This window comes from Arachis ipaensis, chromosome B08, assembly GCF_000816755.2.
Source record: "Arachis ipaensis cultivar K30076 chromosome B08, Araip1.1, whole genome shotgun sequence".
Lineage (NCBI taxonomy): Eukaryota > Viridiplantae > Streptophyta > Magnoliopsida > Fabales > Fabaceae > Arachis > Arachis ipaensis.
The window spans coordinates 21,050,261-21,070,403 of NC_029792.2; the positions used below are offsets into that span (position 1 = coordinate 21,050,261).

The following is a 20,143-nucleotide window of genomic DNA, read 5'->3' on the forward strand; positions in this document are numbered from 1 at the left end:
GTGTTTTATTTTATTTTTTAAAATTTTATAATTTTTTATTAAAATAGGGGTAGTTTAGGAATAAAATTAAAAATTTTATTAAAAATGATGATTTTAATACGAAAAAAACGTTAAGGATGATTTTAAATTGAAAATTATGATCGGGACGGTTTCGATTCTGACCCTCAACGTTAGGGACCAAAATAATACTTATCCCTAATTTTAATTTTGGTCATATTAATGTGTACGCCTATATGCTAATTGTGTCTTTAGCGTTATAGTAATTCTTTGAGATTGTTATTGAATTACTTTATGTCTTCTTATTGTTGTACTTGTGACTTAGTTAATCTAGAAAAAACAAACGGTGAAACTTGATTTTTTTTTTTGTAGTTGAATCGTATTTTTGGGTGTGTCTTCTAACCAAATTTAATTTTTATGAACCGGTCCATGGTTGAAATTAAACACGGTTATCCCAAACTGAGTTTATTTGGTTTATTTCAGTGTTTTTTATTCTGCTTTTCATTAATAGAGGTTGATGTGTAATGACTTTATTTTTTCCTATTCTTGTACTGCTGACTTAGTTGAGTTTAGGGAATAAAAGATAACTTTGTACTTGGAATTAATTTTTGGTCTATTGCCAGAAATCACCTTGAAGACATGGGAAAGTCGGTACTACATCATTCAGATATTTGTGCTTTTATTCTAATTTATCAGTTTATTTGCTTCTAATGGTTGCGTCATATGTTGACAGAAATTATTGGAGACAAGGTGCTCACCATGCTACATTGCGGATATGTTCGAAGATCTAGAAACAAACCAGGTCCAAGCAAAGCTACAGGAGATAGAAGCAATGGGTTTTGGTTTCCTGAAGCTAGTCCTAAGGTGGCATGTGAAACAAAGCATAATTATTTTGTTGGCTAAGGCCTACAACACTGAAACAGGCACGCTGCCTGTTGATCATGGAAACATCCGCATTGAACCTGAGTTGTTTCAGAGTGTTTTCGAAATCCTGCCCAGAGGTGAGTATAACTTTTGTGTTACACAGTATTCAATCTCCATGGTTTTTCCTTTTTCTACCTATTCCACCGCTCATTTTACACTATTTTATATACATGTATGTTGTAGTTGACGACTTTCCACCGTTTGACCGAAGGAATGCTGCTCATATCGCAATTAAAAGAAGATTTCACCCGTTGAAAACCATACAACTTAGGCATTTTGTCGACCACTGTGCTATGCATACTGCAGACGACAGGATGGAGTTCAGGAGGCATTTCATCCTATTCGTGCTGAAGATGTTCTTGTGTATGACAGTGCAACACGTCATCTTGCTGTGGTACATCGATACAATACTCGATGTTTCTGATCCCATGAGATATCGTTGGCCCTTGCATATTTTCAACTGGTTAAAATAGGCGATCAAGAACTATCAACTTAAAAACAACAAGTCATGTGAGGGTTGCATGTTCACTTTGTTGGTAACCTATTAAATTCAAAATAGCATTTAATCTGACTCACCCTTGCATCTCAACACTTAAGTTGTGTCTGTGATATCTCCAGGTTTTGTACTTCTAGAAGCTAAAGCATGGTGAACCCGAGAATTGTCAAGAACCTGAGTCGTGGCTTTCTGCATGGACTGCCACAGAGCTTAGTGCTATGGCATCAATTGTTCAACCAAAGGTATTCATTGAAGCAAGGCTAACAGTTTCTTATAGCACGTAGAAATTTTTTTATTTTTTTAGGTTTTATTCATGTGTGCTTATGAGATATTTATAATGCGGCTGTCATTTTCTCTTGTAATTAATTGCACGTGCCCTTCAAAAGACTTAACATTTATGGTTGTGTTATCAATTAGTAATTACTCCAATTTGTCAGTAATGGTTGTGTCTTCTGTTTCAACCGTACATTGATGTGTCCTCGCTGGATGTGTCTTAAGTTGTATGTGCCTTCTGACTAGTTGATGCTCCGAACAAGATAGCAGCAACACCAGTGGGAATGATAGGGGCGTCGTCGAAGGTCACACGAATAAGGTCATGATTCTGAAAGAGAAGACGCGCACTAGACAAAAAGACCTATAGGGTCCACAAAAGTGAGTAAAGATTACCATTTGAAGAATCTTTAAGTTGCATATTTTTAACATAAATCAAGAGAATAATACAATTTATTTTTAAAAATTTACTGTTGATGCCATGTTTGATATTGCTTAAGGAGATGTTGTATTAATTTATGTTGTGTTGGTAGTGTGATTTGAAGGCATTTTGTGGTTGTTGTGTTGTGAATAGTTTGGTGTTGTGAATTTAGGGATCTAATAAGAGAGGGGGAGTTAGAAATGGCTCAATGCACACAGATGCACCTGCAATTGCATTGGACGGGGATGACGATGATGACGAGCCCATTGCCAAAAGACTGCGTAGAAAAATTGATTGGACAAGAACACCTTAACCTCGTATGAGAAAAGGGGACACCAGCACGACCAGTGAGACAAACACAACAGAGAAACCAAAAGTGAGTAAAATATTCCATTTTAAGAATTTTTAAGTTGCATGTTTCAAAGTTAATACATGAGAACGGGTCAACTTACCTTTAACAAGTTACTGGTGATGCCATGTTTTAAAATAGCTCCATGACATGTTGTATTAGTTTATTTTGCGTTCGTTGTGTTATTTAAAAGCACTTCGAGATTTTTGTGTACAACTAGTTTGGTGTTGCGATTTTAGGGATCCGACAAGAAGAGGAAGTTAGCAGCAGCTCAATGCGCACAAATGCACTTTTAGTTACATCCCACGAGGATGACGATGACGACAAGCCCATTGGCAAGAAACTCCACAGCAAAACGCATCGGAGAAAAACACCTCAGCATCATAGGACGGAAGGGGACATTGGCATAACCAGCCAGCCAAAAACAACAAAGCAACCAACCGACCTGGACGATTCTGAACCAAAAGCTCTGTCAACAGCATTGGTATAGTATTCAGGAATTGATGAATATTCTAGTGAATTTTTTGATAGGCAAGTGAATGCTAAAAAATTTTGTGCAGCTAGTATACATAGTTTTTATATCGGCTCCTTAAAATGCATAAAGGTTGCCCACCTCACAAAGTTATTTTTGAAATAGAAATCCTGACATCTTATCTCAGCGAGATCCATAGTGCAAAAAGTTATGGGCAAATATCGAATGATGTTACGGCTCGAAACCCATTAGTGTGGATCCAATTCAAACCATTATTCCAAAAGATTCTTGTTGCCGTACACCCAGTCCACAGTGTCTCTCATTCTCACTTGGGATGACCCAGATCTTCAAAACACCCACGCCGTCCTCCTTGGCCCGTTCATCCGTTACTTCAGGAACGGAAACTCACTGAGTGGGATGAACAACGAATCAGAGGGTGGGGTGTGGACATATCTCTTGATAGCCAGCAAACAGTGGCGTCGTATGACGATAGACCACACCTAGTCTTGGCAACGGAGGAGTTGTATATATTGAGACCACAATTTTGGCTCAATAACAATGTATGTAACCCAAAATCATGTTACTCCAGTTTGTTTTGATCTCATATTTTGGCGACATTTATATTTTAAAAGTTGGTGATGTAGGTTGTGCAGTGGATGTGTTGCGCATTCAATGACTCGGGGTTAAAAAGATTTATGCATGACTTCTATTGCGTGCGTCCAAAGATACTGGTAAAGATACGTTTATATGAATCATTTATGTGCATTACAGCTTATAAATACTAACAAATTCATCTTTGGACAGGAAATGGTGTTGGTACCAAAAAATCTGATAGACTTTGAGGACGGACCAACTCCCATGTATGTGGGTTTGGGTGAACACTTTGGTGCCGACACAAGGTATTTTGACAAGGTAGCAGTTTCAAAGAGAAAATGGGTAAATCTATTTGTCATATGATACGTTATTTACATCTTGCACCCGAACAACTAATATGTGTTTTTCTTTATCCGTTTACGTAATCTGCCTAGTTACAATTATATATCATTGTACTGGTTTTTTCCCATATGTATGTCCTACCACTAGTGGGTGTATGCATTCGATGTATTCGGAAAAATATTTTTCTCATGACTCTGTTAATCTATTTAACCCGTAGTATTGTATTTCGTTTAAATTTTAAATGTGTTTCAGGGGAGGTTCATTGAAGACATAGCTCAGGTGGCCATTCTCATGTATAAGCCCACTCAAAAAGGTTTGCCTTGCACATACGCCTCTATTCCAATACAACCAAATAGGTGAGTCCTCCTCAAAATCTTGCAATATCTTAATTGGTAAGTTTCATTGAGATGCATACCGGTTCTCCTAATACAGTTCGTTATTTCCATTCACATAGTTTTGATTATGGTGTATATGCAATAAAATTCATGGAGTATTTGACCAAAGGCGGGAAACTGAATGACTATGATTATTTGAGTTTTCAAATTCTATAGTTAAATAACTGATTATCTAAACGCACATCACTGTCTGTACCTAAATGCAGTCATTCAACATTGATTTTCACATACAGGACACCATCAAGTTATACAAGTTGGAAATAATGCTTGACATCATTCTGGGTCATAAAAATTCAACCATTGGAGAGGCACTGAATGCCCTTGACAGCCGTCCTCAACCTGCTGTGCGCCGCAACCAACCAAGGAACAAACATAAAGAGGTTAGGACACCTTACAACACTTGGCATAAAGAGCATGCTTCAACGAGCTGCAGGATTGCCAAAGAAAAAGCCCATCAAAATGAGCTAAACATGAGAAGAAAAAAGATGCATATTACATTCCTCTTTACATAGGCCAGAGATACCCTCACATGCTAAGCTATATTTTATTAAAACTTGATATTTTTCTTGTCTTACACATAGTGAATGTTTGTTTTGGATTCTTATGTTGTTAGCGGGCACTTGTTTTGTGAACCTTGTTGACTTTGTTGGTTAATTCAACGAGAATGCATGTACTGTGGATGTGAATTTTGTCTTTCAGAGATTGGTTTGTCTTTTTTTCACATGCTAAACACTTGTTACGTTTTAAAGTGTTTTTATTTGCAGCGGCCAAACATGTTTAGGTTTCAAGGTGTTATTTTTGGATGTGTCTAGTTATGGACATGTCTTTGACAAACCCCAATTTGACGGTTTATTTTGCCTTGAATTTAGAACATTTTGATAACCTTTTGTCACATTTAGCCTAAGAATTAGCATGGTTTTGTTATCTCTTCCATGATTGTGCTTAAGTGTAAAAACATACTTTTTAAGCCTTATTTTGGTGAATTCTAGTTTCTATTTGATTTCATAAGATGCCTTGATGTGTTTGCTAGTAATTCCAGGGTTGAAATAGGCTAGGCATGGATCAAAGTGACAGGGAGATTACTATCCCTTGGGGTGTTTGGGTGCACGAGAAGCCACCTGCTAGCCGCCGCTCTCGGGCTCGGGCTGCCATAGGGACACCTTCACCACCAGCCCCTGCAGCTGGCCCATCATCTTCTACAGCCGCAGCCCCTCCACCATCTACAGACCCTCCGGCAGCACCTGAGCCTACATATCTCCTGGTCCAGCGTCTCTTCCGGTTCTTAGAGCGAGAGCGACACCATGTCCGACGCCGTTTGGATCGGATGGACCAGGCCCTTATCTCTCTGGGCGCTGAGCTACCTCCCCTTCCTGATTCTCCGGCCTCCGATGAGCAGGATCATCAGGAGGAGGACGCGGAGGCACCAGCTCAGCAGGATGCCCCTGACACTACGGAGCTAGCACACATGGAGGCACCACCTCAGACACAGGAGACTCAGCCGGTCCCACAGCCACAGACAGAGCCAGAGCCTATCGTTGTACCTCCCACTGATCCTCCGGTTTAGCATCGAGGACGATGCTTCATTTTAAGTGTGGGGAGGGCACCGGTAGCATTATTTGGGAACCGGTGAACTTTTTTTTTTTCGGCCTAGTTATCTCATTTTGCACATTTTTGTATATATTTTGATGCATTTCTAGTTCGCTTTGGATACTTTTATTGCTTATTTTGGATTTTAGATATTTTGATGCTTCTGGATATTTTTAGATATTTTGGATGATAGATTCCATATTTTAGTTTGATTTTCCTTTATACATTTTTGCATATCTCCTTTTGTATTTTCTCTTTTTAGTTTGTTGTTGTGATCATGTATTGATCAAATGTAGAGACCTTATGCATTGATGTTCTTGTATTTAGCTTGAAAGAAGAAAAAAAAAAATATATATATATATATATAAAAAATGATAATGATGAAAAGAAAAATAAAATGAAAGAAAAAAAGAGAAAAAAAAAATAAAAGGGGACAAAATGCCCCAAAGTGAAGTCAATAAAAAGGAATCAATGCATAAGTGTTGTGAAATGGAAAAAAAAAAATGCATGAGTATGTAAGAAAAAGTGAAGAATGGGTAGTTAGAATAGCTCGCATTTGTATAGGTCATTAATTAGGTTAGGTGGGAAAGTCTATGCTAATCAAAGACTCAAATCCTAGCCCACTTGACCATAAATGATCCTACCTTGACCCTAACCCCATTACAGCCTAAATGAAAGACCTCATGATGAATGTATGCACGCATTGAATAAGTGTTGATTGTTAGAAGAAAATCAAATTTTGGAAAACATGATTAGAAAAGAATTGAGTGAATCAACCCTTAAACACTTGAGTAAATAGAGCGGATACACATCCGGTGAGGGTTCAAAAGTTCAATTACATGCATTCACCTATATTATCTATATCCTTGCAAATTTGAACTCCTTTTAACAATTCAATACAATTGTGGTTTGGACTTAGTCCTTATTACTTAGCTCTTGTACTTACACATGCTCTCTTGAGAATTGATTTGTTTGAACTAAGCATTTCCAATTGCTTTAGATAGTTGCATTTAGATAGGACTCATATAGTTTAGTTGCATTCAATAAATGCCATACCCCTTAGCTCCTTCTTATTTTAGCATGAGGACATGCTAAGGCTTAAGTGTGGGGAGGTTGACAAACCCCAATTTGACGGTTTATTTTGCCTTGAATTTAGAACATTTTGATAACCTTTTGTCACATTTAGCACCATACAATAATCTTTAAATAATAAAAATTATCCTAAAACAAAATATATTTATGTAATGAACCAAAATATTGGGATGATCATAATTTTGAGTATTCACTACAAGAAAAACACCCATTCAGCCACACTTTTTTTAAGCTACATTTGAAAAGCGTAGCCTATTCATAGAATAGGCTACGCTTTTCTTCGTGTTACCATTTTATACGAGAATAGGAAACATAATTGTGGCATCATTTTAAAAGTGTAGCCTTAGATACAATAAAAATCACTTATGAAGCGTAGCCTTATATTAGTATCTATGGGTACACATTTCTCACCAAAGAAGACGCTTTTCAAGAGTAGCCAAATCATTAGGCTTTAGGTGCGCTTTGTAAGCGTTTTCTAATATGAGCATGCTATAACACTTAGAATTTTTTTCCCCTTTTAACACCCGCGCCCTCCTTCTCCTTTCGCAGAAAGCTAAGAGCTAGGAGAGTTCTTTCCTCTCTTCCTTGACCTCGTCCATACCTTCCTCTTCTCCTTGCACCACATCCTCACACGGTGGCTCTGCTACAATACACCACCACCGTGGCTCTGTTACGACACAACAACGCACAACTCTCCTACGTCGCACCACCGCCTCGCCGTGCTCTTCTGCTTCTTTGCTCGCCGCTGCTTTCTTGTGCTCTGCGTCTCCTTTGTTCCTCGTGCCGCCTCTGCTCCATCCATTCATGCTCGATTCACTTTCCCTCATCACAATAGGTAGGCTTTTAGTTTTTTTGTCTGATTTAGGCAATTAGGGTTCCTAATCTCCATTGTCAAGGCTTTTATTTTTTTTTTGTCTAATTTAGGCAATTAGGGTTCCTAATCCCCATTGTCAAGAACAAAACACACGGCTCAAGTTGTTGCAGCTGGGCTCAATCTTCCTTCCGATGAGGCAAAGCATCGATCCTTAACAAGCAAGGCAAGCGCCTGATGATGATGATGGTTCTGTGAAATTTGGGAGGTTTTGGGTTTTGAGTTTTGGTTTTAGGGTTTTAATTAGGGGTCTTAGCTTCTGTATTCTGCGTTGTTTATTTGTGGACTGCCAGATCAAACTAAAATCACCAATGTAAATTTCACCATGTGTCAACTAAATTATTATTCTTATTTTTGTTATTGTTGTTGTTGATTTTTCTTGTTTAAATTTCACTTTTAAAGAGAGCAAATTATTCTCAAGAGAGGATTATTCTTATGCTTTTAAATTGCTTTGTTGATTGAATCAATAACTTGAAGTACCTGTGAATTTTAAGATGTATTTTGGGAACCCAAGCTTGATTTGAGACATATGCAGTGATTGCAGTCAATTGAGTGTTCCAATTTCTGCTGAAATGGGGTAAGCATCTAAACTGACCTTAAATTACCAATTCATGAGTTTTGATGATCAAGTATTTTTCAATTTCCTTTTGTATGCTTCTGTGCAACTTGTCTAATAGGTTTACTTGTTTTTATGTATCTATGTACATCCAGGTCATGTGTATTTTTTTATTTCTTTCTTCATGCATTTTCTTTCTCATTACTGTAAGCTAACTTGAGCGTTAGTAATCAAACAAGATGATTTTGTCTACTTCTGGTTATCATCAATATTGGCCTTGTAAATTGTAATATAGCTACTTGTTTGATATCTTGTTGTAATGTGCTTGAGTTTATGTGGGGCGTAGGTCTTGATTGGTGTCACTGTAGGTTTGAACTTGGGCTATTTTTTTTATTATGTTTTGTTTGTTTTGTTTTCTATTTTATTTTTTGATACCTAGGAGAGATTGGACTATTTGGAAGATGGTAAACGTGTTTTTCGACTGCGTTTACGGCTATGTTCTTCTTTATACCCTATCAATGAACGCATCAGAGACTTTTTTCTTGAATATGATCGACACACTCTTCGAACAAGTCCACCTTGGGGTTCTGAACTTCTGGAGGTATAATTCTTGTCCTCCTTTTGGTCTGGTTTAACTTTATCCTATTTTCTGGACTTTTTATAGGTATTTAGGTACCATTTTAGATGTTCTTGAACTCATTATTTGGGACTATGTCTATTGCCATACTTGAATTGAAACGGATATGCAGACATGTATTTTTATTTTATTTTTTTAATATTTATTTTCCCACTTAGCAGTTAGCAATTGGCATTGTGCTTGACTATGTTGCTTAACTTCTTTTCCATTAAGAAAATTGTTCTGTTGTACCAAGTTGAAATTGTTACCTGGAAATCAGTCTTTTATCTCTAATTCTCTATGCTTTTCATTGTTCAGAACATTTACATTGGTGAGTTCCTGCAATGAAATCTTTGTATCTTTACACTTTTCCTTAGCTGGGATAAATATATAAATTTGGCTTTATTTGCATGTTTACTGATAATGTGACTTGATGCCTTGGTCATTGAAAGATTGTATCAATTTAACTAACTTCCCATATGTTTGTTATGATTTTAATTGTGTGTGCTTGCATTTCTTTTTTTAGTCGATAATTAGACAATGTTTCGTCTAAAAAAAAATCTCCTATAGCAAAAAGTTCTGGAAATCCAACTTCTCTATGGTCTTTGGATTATAGCTCCATTGCCCTCTCACATGGTCTTTGGATTTGAATTATTGACATCGCCAGTGTATACGTGTTACCTGATGTAAAATTTCTATGTTTTTTATTCGAAAAATGGGAATGACAAGTGAATTATTAAGGTTGTTTTGGAATGCTGAAAAATTAAACTTATTGAGTCTTATTTGTATAATTTCTTTTTAAAATAACTTAATATATGAAATCAATTTATGTTGGATACTTTAGATGAAAAGTGGTTTTAAGATAATCTATTGTGTTTGGAATGGATTAAAAAAAGCTATTTTTAAGTGGATAATTACAAAAATTTAGTATGAGATGTTTGTTACTATTATTGAATATTGGATAGTTGAAATCAAATTGGTAAAATCGTTACAATTCAAAAATAGTGAGCTTTTTCTTAGAATCATAAACTTCAAAACATTATTTTCGTCTATGAGCTGTTTTTTAGCTTAAAAATATTAGTTTTGATTATAATCTATTTTTAATTTTTTTACACAAGCATGACACTTATGAAACATGAATTAATTGATGATACATGCTAATGATTATTTGAGATGATGCTGGTCTATTTGTTGATTTCATATGAGTATGCTTAAATGTAAAAAGTGACAAAAAATGGTGATTTATTAATTCTGAGCACTTGGGGCTGATTTAATATTTCCAACAAGTTACAATAGCTAAAAGAAAGTTAGAATGCAAGGTTAGAGTGAGTGAAAAACTAGGAATCAATTTTTGACCTCTCAAAACCCGAGGTTACATGTTGCAAAATTATGCAGTTTTGGGCAGCAATTTGTAAACAAAACTGGGAGCAATCTAGCACTCAAAATGAGTGAAATTATTTTTCAATGAAACCTTAAGATGTCTAGATTATTCCCCTAAAATTTCAGAATTTTTCGATGTGTGATTTGGAAGATATGATTTTAAGAAAATGGTCATTTTCTGCAGAAATAATGTTATACGAATTCTGGAACAGCAACTTCAAAACCACATATTTCAATACTCTGAAACTCTTTGGAGGTGAAACTAAATAGGAATGAAATATTAGGATGTCTAGTATTTTATGTCAAAATTTTAGGACAATTCGAATTTTATAGAGAAAGTTATGTCTTCTCGAAGCAGGGCTGTTCACTGCTGTGACAGCACCCTTTCCTTAAAACAAAACCATATTTCGAGAGGCGTAACTTTTTCTAGAGAAGTGAAAATGCTCTGGGACTTAAACTGGGTGAAAGATGGGTAAGTCTGGTTCAATCACACCAAACTTTAGGAGAATCCAACCAAAGATGGATTTTATATGATTTTTCTAAGTTGGTTACTGCTTGCTGTTTTTCTGAAGTGTACTAAATCAGTAGCCGATTTTTAAAAAAATCATATAAAATTAAATTCTTAGAACACAGTTGCAAAACCAAAACCAAAGTACACTTTATGATTCCTATAAAATAAATAATAATATATTAGGATTTCTTTTGCCCCCTTTTTTTATATGTATAATATATTAGGTATATGTATAATATGTTATATCTCTTATATTTGCATATGGTTAAGTTAATTGCTATAGCTGAAAATCATATGTTGGCTTTATTGACACTTTAACACTTGAAGTTGTATTGTTATGGCTGAAAATTGTTTGTGCAATTCTGGTTGTTGTAATTCTAGTTTTGTGCACTTCTGTTTGCTAGAATTCCTGTTTTTTTTTTTTTTGCACTTTTGAATTTGTGCCTGGATTTGTGCATCTGTTTATATTGTTAGGAGCTTCTCATACTTGAAGTCATATAAAGATTATTAGAGTTGTGCTAACTGAAGTAGCACCAAGAATTGTGCTAACTTTATTTTTTAAGTTGACATAGTTTTGATAATTTATACAACTATTTTCAGTTTGGTTTCTAATTATTTTCAGTTTGATTTTTTAATTTTTATAATTGCGAATATCATTATAAATATTTTTCTAATTACTTTTCTATATAATTATGCAGGATAATATTGAGGATGATAATAAAGATTAAGTTGTTTATCATTGTGGTTTATGGGTTAAGATGGAGTAATGTTGAGAATGAATATATGTATGGTAGACTAATTATTTTTATTAGAAGATACTTATATAGAATATAATATTTTAGTTTTTCGTAGAGTATTAGTAGTAAATTCTAAGTGGTCTCATGCCTATTTTGATATGGCTATATTTAATTTAGTGTGAGATGTATGAATATTAGTACTTTTGGATCATTATAAATATATTTAATTTACAGATAATTTTTATTATTTAAAAAATTATTTAGTATAATTATGTATTATTTTTATTTTATAATATTTAACTTATTTAATTAAAAATACAGAATTATATAAGTAATCATATTACTAAATACTATGTACAAAAAATTATTAGAATATATATATATAGAAAAAAAAACAATAAGGAACCTAAGGCTACACTTATATAGAATAGCTATGGTTATACAGAAAATAAAAAAAAAACTAATGAGGGACCTAAGGCTACACTTATATAGAGTAGCTATAGTATACAACGTGGACAATGTGGCTATGCTTTACAGGTGATGCAGTAGCACTGAAAAGCGTAGCCTATTCTAGTAAAAATGGAAGCTGAAAAGCGTAGCCTTTGGTCCTGGACAGCATCACTTGAAAAGCGCACCCTATTCCCAAACGCCAAAAGCGTAGCCCTTGGCGCAGAAAAGCGTAGCCTTTGAGAATAGGCAACGGGCGAATAGGAATCACCGCAAAAAGCGTAGTCGTAGCCTAGAAAGCGTAGCCGTAGCCTAAGGCATCATTTTTTTCACTTTTGGCTACACTTTTCAAGTGTACCTGAATGGGTGTTTTTCTTGTAGTGATTCATACATCTCACACTAGAATAAGCATACTCATATCAAAATATGCATGAGACCACTTAGAGTTTACTACTAACAAACTAGAAAAAACCAAAATATTATATCATACAAATGTATCTTCTAATAAAAGACATAATCTTCAACCATACATCTTTCAATCTCCAACACTAGCACCATCTTTGCCAATAAACCATCATGATAAACATCTCAATCTTCACTCAGATCTTTAGAATTATCTTGCATAATTATATAGAAAAATAATTATGATTTGAAAAAGTGCAACAAGAAGAAAATAGTTAACATATTAATCTTCTATTGGATTGAACTATACCAAGTGTAGCTTAATACACAAGTAAAGTAGCTAACATAATAACAATCCTGACACTAATTCATCCTAATTACAATTAACTATATATATGTTGGGTAAAGTTTTACCACCTAATTTAAACAAATGCATTCTTCCTTGAAAAAACATAATTGATTGAATATCAACTCAGCATCGAAGTAAAAAAATTACAGAATAAGAAAAAGGTGGTCATACCATATCTATGTTTGAAATATGAGTTGATCCATGAGCGCTATTCGCATCAATTGGAGAGTGTTGGACATTTTGTAGCAAAGCTTCAATTTCTTCCGGCCTTATTCCAGGTTCAGATTGCTGAACTAGTAACTTAATCATGTAAAATGTAAAGAAAAAAATTAAAAAACCCTACATAAAATAAAATGAAGTTAATTAAGCATGTATATATTGGCTTTAAAATCCTGTGGGATGCATTTCTTTGAAATAAAATGAAAAATAATAATGAAGCGAGAAAAACTAGCATCACCGGCCAGTGATTAAGAGAGAAAGTATTGTTATCTTTTAGCAAAGTTTTGACAAAAATTAATAGGATAATACTATGGTGTAACATGAAAAATGAGAATTGTTCTTTGTAAGATAAAACAAAAAAAAAAAGTAATACAGATATTTTCATAAATTTAATGAAGAAATTTACTCAATTCTACTATTCTAAAAAAATCCCAAATAAACAAACTCTTAGTAATAAAGAAGATTTAAACCATGCATATCCTAGCTTCATCATTTATATTCTATCACTTAAAAATAAGATTTATTTCCAATTTTTGTGTCAACACAGTTGAAACAGTAGTTACTAATTCTAGGTCGTACTTTATAATACGTGTACACTTCTTAAATATTAAAGTCTAAAAACCAATGCCAGCCAAGTCAGTTTAAGAAATCATGTAATATTGTAATCAACCGTTTTTGTTTGAATACTAAACTCTGATTTTCTTTTCCCTCTTAAAGAGTTATATATAGAAACCCTACTAATGTATTTACTTTCAAGCATATATGATAGCAGTAGTAACATGTAACGCTAGAAGACTAAGGTGAATTTGCATCTCACGTCTAGAAATTGAGACACTACTAATCAACATGGTAATTTTGAAATTACTATCTCATAAACTTGTGTTGTTTCCACTACTATACTTGGAATATTTTTTTCTGGATGGCCGATAAACGAGGTCAATCATTTTTGCTAGTGCACTTTTCAGGTTCAGGTACTTCACTATGTTATTCACAATATTTATTAAAAGGATATTTAATGGAATATGCCAAGAATGTTTCCTACTCTAATACCTTCATATAGGACAATACCATCGTATATCACACACATCATGCACTATTATTATAATTTAATGATATAGATTGAATTATAGAACAGATACCACTCTCTTATCGTTCATGATCATATAATTTCCAAGTGGTAAGTAGTGTACTTATAACTGAATCATGTGTCAGTAAATTACATTTCAAAATCAGACTAAATTGATCCCACAAAGAGAATAAGCTATTTTATCTTCAGAAAAATCTTAAATCTCCCAGATTGCTCTGCTTCATGATATTGAGAAAGTGAACATATCAAGACATACATACAAAATAGATATCAAAGAGCAAGACCTTCAAGCAGACAATAACAAGACAAACAATTCAATAGGTACATGCATACTTACAACACTTGGAAATTATATGATCATGAACGATAAGAGAGTGGTATCTGTTCTATAATTCAATCTATATCATTAAATTATAATAATATTTTCATATCCCATCCAAAATCAAACAACACCAAATGCAAGAAGTGGATAGCACTACAAAATATTTTCCAAAGACAATGACAATCAAATAATCACTGTAATTCTAGTTTTCTTAATATTTAGATTTCTCCTAACAATTTAAGGGCATGCAAGCTAACAGGGGTCATTATATTAAGTATTGACAATGTCACACCCAAAGCAAATAAAACTTTATAGAGGGATTGACTAGATGGCTCAATCTATCTATATAGAGAAATACGATGACTCTATCTTTCAAAGGCAAAACCATACATAAAGAAAATATCATTTTTAGATTCCAAGGAACCATTTCTAGTAAATCCACACAAGGTGAAATAACTGCTCAAAGAAATCGTACCAGATGTATAAGCAAAATGTATGTGACTTGTTTGTGCTAATACAGCCTTCTCCAATGGCGGTGAGGAAGCCTCAATGTTTTGAACACGAACCATCAATCTACGGCTCCTAGAAGCAGTTGTCATTACTTGTTCCTGCAAACCATGAAAAACCTCTACTGCAAAACAACATTTTTATAAAAGCTTCATCAGTTGTAAATACTAGAAGGCAAATTGGAACTTCTTATTTTGATTAGTCATTAATATTGAGGGATTTCAGAATTTAAAATTGTATATAACTGAACTGCTTTGAGGTTCAACCTTGGCAAAGAGTCTAATGACAATTATGAAAGCCATATTATTGGATCAAAATACGCAGTAGGGTACAACGCATATTCTATCTAAACAGAGTGCTCTGCAAACATAATAGCCAATGTATTAGTTAACGAACTTTCTGAGACCCGCGACAAGGTTGTCCTCAATTCACGAGTTCATAGATTATTGTACCAAACCCCCAAATTGAAACCCTAAAATTGGAACACTACCCTCTCAAATTTTAGAAACCAAATGAAGATGAATATATACCTTCTCGATGATGGTGAGCGAATGAAGAGAGGGTTTTAGTTGAGCGCAGAGTCTTCCTGATGTGAGCGGGCAGCGAAGAGAAGCGATGATTCTCGTCGATCAATTGACGAAGTTGTCAGTGGTTACTGGTGAGTGGGGAAGCGGAGCGACAGTTCTGAAGTGGTGAGTGATGACATCGTGATGATGAGTGACGGCGAACTAGGGATTTGGAGGTGATGAGTGGCACGAATAAGGGAAAAAGGATGAGTGTTATGTTCTCTGATGATTTGGCTAAGTGTTTGTGTATTATTTTGTGAGAAGTGAAAAAAAATTTTACTAAGTGTTGGGCATTTGGCCTGATATACATTAGGCAACACTTTTAAAGTGCATCTAAAACATGACAAATATGTTATTTTTTAAAAGCGTTTTCTTTGGTGTAAAAAGCGTACCCATAGCTCTTAAGATAAGGCTACGCTTTATAAGTGATATTTATAATATCTAAGGAGACACTTTTTAAGTGATGCCACAACTGCGTTTCCTATTCTCCTACAAAAAGGAACACGGAGAAACATGTAGCCTATTCTAAGAATAGGCTACGCTTTTCAAATGTAACTTAAAAAAAGTGTGGCTGAATGGGTGTTTTTCTTGTAGTGATGGTTAGTTCCCTGTACTCGTGGTAATGGACAACTTTCTTAGCAGAACACGGGTGGGTATGCTTCAATTTTAATTTGGACACCATCCAATTATCCTTCTGTCTATCAAATATTATGTACATCCTTGCTCTACATCTCGCGGTTATTATTTTCTTTACCCGAGATGCTGCCTTCCCTCGAGACTCCTGATAACCTTCACGATTTCAATATATCGATTGGTTAATGGGTATTCTTGATTCCTTCTTTGTCTTGTCAAATTTGGTATTTCTAATCCTAGTCACGAACCCAACTTTCTTTGCATAATTAGAATAGAACTCTTGTTCCCACTGCAACGAAATAAATCGTAATCCTACATACGAGATTTTTTCTATTGGAATTCTTGTGTGATTCAGCAACTGCAAATCCATTCAGACAACACAATATTCAACACCAAACACACTTACATAATTAATTTCCAATAACTTGTTAGTATTTGACAACAATAAAATAAATTTTGCACCTCATGAATCAATTCTGTAGCATAATCATCTAACTCAATAACGTCTACAGATTCTTTCCTCTGAAATCAAAAACCAAGAATATATCACAAAAAAAAGATAAGTATCCACTATTCAACACTCGTAAAAACTCTTCCAACATCCACTTATTCATTGATAAAACCAACTAATAAACAAACAAAAGTACACTGATTTAAAACAACACTATCCATGTTAATATCTAAAAAACAAAAATCTAATCAAAGTTGCAAACATCAAAGCAACGTGGTGAAAAAATAATAAAAAAATACATCATATGTCGAAATTGTAGCATTATGCTAGCATAAAAGAAAGAAAGAATATTCATACCAATTCTAATTAAACGAACAAAATCACAATCCTTCCAACAAAGAGTATCACTGTCAATACCCCAAAAATAAAATAAAAAAACAAGTTGCAAAGAAACATGACCAATTATACTACTTACACACAATTTACCTTGTCTACACGTTGAGTGTCATCTTCACTCAGAGAAGGAACATTGACATTGGTGGAATTAGAATGATCACTCATATCATATGAAGTGTCATATGATCCGTCTTCACAAATTGATGGATCCATCAACGCAATGTGGTCCAAAATCGCCTTCAATGGGGACACCTACACCTTTCTCCTACGAAATTGGAATGCTATTTTTCAATGAGAGGGACTGTTCACATTGCCGGTGGTATGTGGGGCTGTTCACCTTGCTCCTATGGAGGTGAAAGGCTATGGCTCAATGAAGGTGGAACGCTATGACTCAATGTACATACACGACTACGATGACACCTATGGTGGAGTTGGGGTGTGATATCGGTGTGTAGGATGAGTTTCTTTTTCACGGGAATGGTGGTGTCACAACATGGGATCGGAGGGAGGGAGCAGTCAGCGTCGAACGGTAATTGCAGCGTCTCGGTGACGGAAAAAGGGCCAGGACGGAGAAATGACCGTAGACGGGTGAGAGGATTAGGGTTGCGTGACACCTTCAAGCTTCACGTCGCAACTAATCACAGGCGGTTACAAATCCTAATGTTTCAAAATTCTACTTAATGGAAATCAATACATTCCTAATTGTAATTAAAAATTAATAATTAATTATTATTGTCAAAAATTGGCAGATAATCTCTTGGTACCTAATACCTTTTCTTTTCAATTTTATTGGAGTTTGGTGATATATAATTTTTACAAATCTCATATTTATTACCTTAACACAAATTGGATCTTCTTATACATTTATGTATCGCTAAAGTTTAAATCTAACTTCATAAAATCGATCATCAGGTTTTTTTACATTTATTATCACCAAAATCTAAAGATTATATTAGCTTAATTTGGACACCAATGTCAATAGTTTATAATTTATAAAAAAGAATAAATAGTTTCGTGACTTTTTGTCTCGCGAATATTTTTGTCTTTGACCATTTGAAAATATTTTTAAGTCTCTAACCTCTTTAAAAGTTAGACATATACCCCCTTCGTCATTATGAGTCCATCAGGCCTAACAAAAAAGTCTGACGTGACTTCTGTTGTGCTGATTTGACCGTTACAAATGCACACATAAAGGAGGAGTTTTTAAAATGGGACAGATTAATCTCCCTTCTTCAAAATGGTGTCGGTTCCGGTCTTCTCCAGTAAAACCTACGCCCATGGCTTACTTCGCAAATTTCACCATGCCTCCTTTCCCCGCCGCCTCTGTCAGATCCGATTCAGCCACAGTTACAGAAGCAACCACTATGCTGGTGGTGGCAACAGCAGCAACAACAACATCAACGGCAACCACGGGCGGGAGATCTAGCAACAACATCATCATGAGCAACCACTGCTGCTGCTGGTGGTTGATGTGAAGATCAACGATCTCATCGGAAATGGTTCTCGAGAATACTATGGAAGTGGGCGTGAATTATGGCAAAGGATGGAGGCCGTGGTGGTTCGTGCTCCAAGACGCGTTCTCTCCGACTTCTCCAGATCAACCCCACTTCTCCATCTCTTCTTTACAAGCTACAATGTCAATGTTTTGCATAAAAAAAACTTGGACAATGCCTTTTTGAATCCATTCGCCGCTCCACAACTTTTCTCTGCCAATTCCAAGAGACCCACCTCCATCCTTACCCTACTTTTTTCCTTTTCCACAGCAACTTCACTTTTCTATTTCTTCTTTACGAGCTACAACGTTAATGTTTTTGAATCAAAGAAGCTTGTACAATGTTTTCGCAACCGCAATTCCCAATCCCAACACCACTGTCAAAAGCCCTTTAGGGAAATCCACCTCAAGGTTTTTCTGATTTTTTTACTCTAGTTTAGGTTTCATACTAAATTTTCAATCTCTTTGTTTTATGTTTTTTATTATTATTTCTATGTGTGAATTTCTTTGCGTGTAGGTATCGATGATTTGAGAGAGCAAATCCAATAATAAGAGATTTTCAATGTTCACGAGAACGAAGAGGGTATTAGGGTTGGTGTGTTAGGCGTGATACGAGGGTTAGGGGTTTATGGTGGGAGCAGAGATGGTGGGAGTGCCAGAAGAGGGAGCGTTGACGGAGGCATTGCGAGCACTGATGATGTTCTTCAGAGTGCTGGGGCTCTTTGTGGTGTGCCATCAGTGTTTAGAATGAGGCATGAGACTTATTTGCTAGTGAGAAGCACAAAAGGGTTTAGGATTTCGAAGAAAGATTTTTGAAAGAGTTTCAGAGTGTGCAATAATGTAACTCATCATATCTGAACTAAACCTTTTTTGGAACCTTTTGACCATACTTTTGAAGCGTGTCAAAAGAGTTACAAGAAACATCCATGCTTTTAAAACGTCACTAGAACGAAACCATGTAGTCACGCTTCAAAAGCAAGCATGTTTCTCTCTATGGCCACGCTTTTGAAGCATGACAAAAAAAAAAGCATGGCAAAATCCCTATTCAATTGTCACCTTTATAAAAGTGTTGCCGCCATTGACTTCTTTCACCACACTTTTAAAGCGTGGCAAGAAAAAATGTGCCAAATCTCTAATCAATCACCATCCTCATAAAAGCGTGACCATTGACCCCTTTTGGCCACGCTTTTAAAGCGTGGCAAGAAAAAAGCGTGGCCACAGGTCTTTTTTTCTTGTATTGCAAGTTTTGAACCTGCGTACAACACTTTAAAGCTGCATTTACTTAAAGGCATGAGACACTGAAACAGAAATATAGAGATACAAAATTATGTTTGACAAATTAGATATAGACAAAAACATTCTATCTAGAAACATTAATAAGAGATACAATTTATTTTTTATTTTTTTCATTATTCTTATTAATTTTTTATAATTATATTTTTATCATTATATTTTTAAATTTTTTTTGTATGAAAAAAATGAAAATAAATTAAATTTTTAAAATTTATTTTAATTTATCACTCAACAAAATATAAAAATATTTATTAATTTTTATCTTGCCTTTTTTCCCATAATCAAAATCCGCCTAAAAGACACCAAAATATCTCATTAAGCTAAAGCCTCACTGGTTGAATATTTTTTTTTAATATTGGGCTTCGGTGT

General features: G+C 34.9%; 2 long non-coding RNA genes across 18 annotated transcripts; one reads left to right on the forward strand and one right to left on the reverse strand.

Annotated features, from left to right (window-relative positions):
* On the forward strand, positions 693-5,328 carry LOC107614180. Of its 15 annotated transcripts, none has more exons than XR_002352151.1 (10): positions 693-998; positions 1,105-1,431; positions 1,540-1,659; positions 1,937-2,068; positions 2,281-2,484; positions 2,697-3,489; positions 3,574-3,660; positions 3,734-3,841; positions 4,118-4,640; positions 5,291-5,328. It is a non-coding gene; the product is annotated as an uncharacterized LOC107614180 (long non-coding RNA). The 15 variants fall into 15 exon arrangements; XR_002352152.1 differs by having other exon boundaries at positions 5,300-5,328; XR_002352144.1 differs by lacking the exon at positions 5,291-5,328 and having other exon boundaries at positions 4,118-4,257; positions 4,494-5,018.
* On the reverse strand, positions 12,109-15,781 carry LOC107611891. 3 transcript variants are annotated; one of them, XR_002352153.1, is made up of 4 exons: positions 15,474-15,781; positions 14,912-15,067; positions 12,980-13,108; positions 12,109-12,662 (listed from the first exon to the last, which is right to left on the reverse strand). It is a non-coding gene; the product is annotated as an uncharacterized LOC107611891 (long non-coding RNA). The 3 variants fall into 3 exon arrangements; XR_001613502.2 differs by having other exon boundaries at positions 12,109-12,674; XR_001613501.2 differs by lacking the exon at positions 12,109-12,662 and having other exon boundaries at positions 12,732-13,108; positions 15,474-15,778.